Source organism: Bidens hawaiensis, unplaced genomic scaffold (assembly GCF_021521415.1).
Source record: "Bidens hawaiensis isolate Kalapana, Puna unplaced genomic scaffold, B.hawaiensis_p1.1 tig00002507_1, whole genome shotgun sequence".
Classification (NCBI taxonomy): Eukaryota; Viridiplantae; Streptophyta; class Magnoliopsida; order Asterales; family Asteraceae; genus Bidens; species Bidens hawaiensis.
Window position 1 is genome coordinate 2,185,817 of NW_027491137.1, and position 3,774 is coordinate 2,189,590.

Sequence of the window (3,774 nt, forward strand, 5' to 3'; positions counted from 1 at the left end):
CGAGATATCTGGGTCATAACCCGACCCGTTCGATTAATCGTTCGTTTGTTACGCAAAAGGCGTTTATTTGCTTAATTGGTAAATATGTACTGAGGTGTACCTTGTTTTGGCTCAAATGACACACATATCATCATCGATTCTCGCTAGGTTTATCAAACATCTTGCGGGCATAAAAGTATAATTCACATTTATTTTAGATTCACAAGTTCTACTCAGATTTACTCAGCAACCACACATTATTTTCATCCCCGCCATATTAATATGTCATTCTCGTAATCAAACCTCAATATGCAACTTAATCTAAAACTCAATAACTACAATTGATCATTCTAGATTATAGTTTAGGGTTAATGATATGAAAATCAGGCATCATAAACCCAAAATTGCAGGTTTCAATCCAATACTCATATGCAATCCTAACTCACGAATTTCATGACCAAAACATAAGAGATACTTACCAAAGCCTTGGGGATTAAGCAAGCATAGCAGAAACGATGTTTTAATCTTCCATTTCGATATTTTAGCAGTGAGATTCGGCCCTCATGGCCGCACTCTTTCTTCCCTTGAACATAAGAGGTGTCGTCAACCTTTCCAGATGAATCTCCATTCTTTTTATTTGCTAACTTTCCAAAATCACCCTTTAGTTTAGCATTTTCAACAATTCAACAAAATCAATCCTCTAGATTCTAAACTGTTTATAAACACCTTTGAAATTTAAAGTTATATAAGCAATTATCAAATACATTTCTCGTTTCTCAAACCATCTTGTAAACGTTATACTATAGTGACTTGTTAAAAGTATTTCACTTTGGTGATAATATTCTTATATGTATATTTTCAAATATCATGAAAAATTAGGATGCTACAAATTCACACTGCCGAGCGCCACCCCTCCGTTCATCCTAAGGCTGAGCACGATTCGGTTCAGTTAGGTGTTTAGGTGAAACCGAAACTGACAAGTCAGTTTTTCAAATACACAAACCGATCGGTTTTTGGTTTCAGTTTGGTTATAATCAGTTTTTTTGGGTGTGTGTAGACATTGCAAAAAAAATTCCAAAAAAATGAAAATGCATATTAGATTCAAAAAATAAAAATAGGCATTTGTTACGTGGAACCAAACGAATACAAAATTGCAAGAGTACTAGAGTTCAAAATTTAACAAAGTTATTAATTAAAAAACACTAAAAGTTTAGTTTCAATTTTCATTCTTCATCTTATCATCTTCAAAGTTTACTCCCAATCTTCATCATTTTTATAATCTTCGTCACCATCAATGGTAGATCCTTTTGGTGTTTTGTTTCCGGTCATAACATCTAAAAAAATCACATATAGTTGTATTAATATTTAAGTAAAAACACACATCAGTTCGGTTCGGTTTTTTAAAAATGGAAAACCGAACCGAAACCAAAAATTCGGTTTTCATAAAAACAAAAAATTAACCGTCGTTTAATGCTTCGATTAGGTTTTTTCGTTTAATTCGGTTAATTCGATTTCCTGCTCGCCCCTAGTTCATCTAGTATCATATAGTAGAGAGAGAGAGGGTGTGCGATGGTCGGCTGCCGGTGGCAGTGGTGGATGATGGTAGGCTAGGTTTTTTTGTTAAAATTGGTGAAAGGAGATCAGGGGTGGACATGTGAATTACAATTGGAAAATGGGTGGATGAAGATGATGCATATTTTCTATAAAAGGAGGAATTTGATTATAAGAAAATAAAGAAAATAACAAAGTTATCAAAGTGTCCCTGACTTAACAGAGAAAAAATAGATAGGATTTGAAAAAAGTACTAAAATTACAAGTTTTAGAAATGTGAAGTAGCCTATTTGGAATAAATTCAAAAATGATACTAAAGTTGCTTAAATTGATAAACTGTGGATACTAAATTGACACTTAACTCTAAGGACTATAACCAATGCCTTTAAAATCGAATTGGGCCGGCCTGTCCATGCGGTTTGACTAGATTAAATTATGTCGCCCGGTTTTCAAAAAACCTGTTCAAACCTAATAAACGGGTCAATTTCCCCCCTTTTCTTTTATTAAAGTAAATTCCATATAGCAAAAGGCTTAGGATCCTCCCACACCACATTGGATCCTCACACACTATTATTTTTTCTATACGGCTCGTATAGGACTATACGGTCGTATAGCACCTGAATCATATCAGTTTGTGTCGGAGCTTGTCGTTCATTGTCTGTAGTGCCTCGTATAGCCCTATACGATCGTATAGACCAATACGGCCCGTATAGGGCTATACGGTCGTATAGGGTTATACGGCCGTACAGACAATTTTTTTGACACAATTTTAAATGTTAATACGTTAATATTTTACATTTTAATGTATTAAGTACATAACATACTTGGTTAAATATGATATTTTAGAATAGAATAAATTGTCTATTAGCATTTACATAATATACTCGGCTAAATAATTTGTAGTTGTACCCCGTGAACATTCGTTTAAAATTATTTCATGTTTTAAGCTTTGAGAATACAGGTCGTATAGCACTATACGGCTCGTATAGGCATTTTCCAGCAGCGGTTAACAGGGGCCAAAGGCAGGCTGACTTTTTCTGCAAAAGTTTTCTATACGGTCGTATAGCCCTATACGACCGTATAGGTTTTATGGTGTGTCAGATAGCAATACGAGTCATTTAACATCTATACGGCTCGTATAGGGCTATACGGTCGTATAGCTTGAAAAAAGCTGTTTTTTCTGTCCCCTTGTCAGTAATGCGTAGCCTATACGATCGTATAGGCCTATACGAGCCGTATAGGCATATGGGGATGGTGTAGGAGGATCACATCCCTAGCAAAAACCAAATAAGAAAAAAAAAGTACAACCAATACTTCTGCTCTCATAAAAAGGAAAAAAATAAAAGTGATCACATAACAGCCTGGTTGGGATATTCAGTTTGAGTAGGATATCTCTTTCATAAGCATGCATGCATGCATCCGCCCTTTTATCAAAATTAGTATTCGTTTAGTTGACCACAAACTAACCCTTTAAATAGCAAAAAGAAGGTTAAGATTACATTTATATGAAAGTGTTTTGACATTATGCCAGTTAAAGTAAAGAAAAAAAACCAACGAACCCTTGTAGGAATAGTTTCGCATCACGTAGGAGAGCTCCATGATTGTACACCTTATGGTAAGGAAATATGTAAGAGCCTAGATCGAAGAAAGAACAACTTACACGTGGAGGTAGTAATTATGACTTGTGGTAGTCAATATATAGGCTAAATACATTCCCAAATGAATTAAGTAAGCAACGCCTATTGACCCAATAAGTAAGAAAATTAAACAGCAAAGCAAATAAATTTGTGGAACAAATGGAAGGGTTCACTGCAATGGCATGACTATTTAGTAAACAAATATGAAAGAGGTCAAAACGTAATAATGCACTAAAGTACGTTGGTTTAAATTTGTACACCCTGTAAGTTGAAACACTTAGTAAATGAATAAAATTCATATATCACGAAGTATTAGCAGTTTAGCAATTCATAGTTCTTAATGCATATGTAAGTTGTAACAAATTAAAATTCTCATTACTGAACTCTTTCGTTCAATCTTCAAATGTTGTGATGGTTGCAATATAGCCACTTATACTATAAAGAAACCCAAATCAACAATTCATGTGCCATTTTTAGGCAAAATACTGTCTTTCTTATCACGCTACTTTTGATAGGGCTTTAAAGCATGAAGGTGGTAAAGCATTAGCATAATTCCTCATGAAAGGCTACCACAAACAAAAGATATATGAGGTCAAAAGTTGAAACG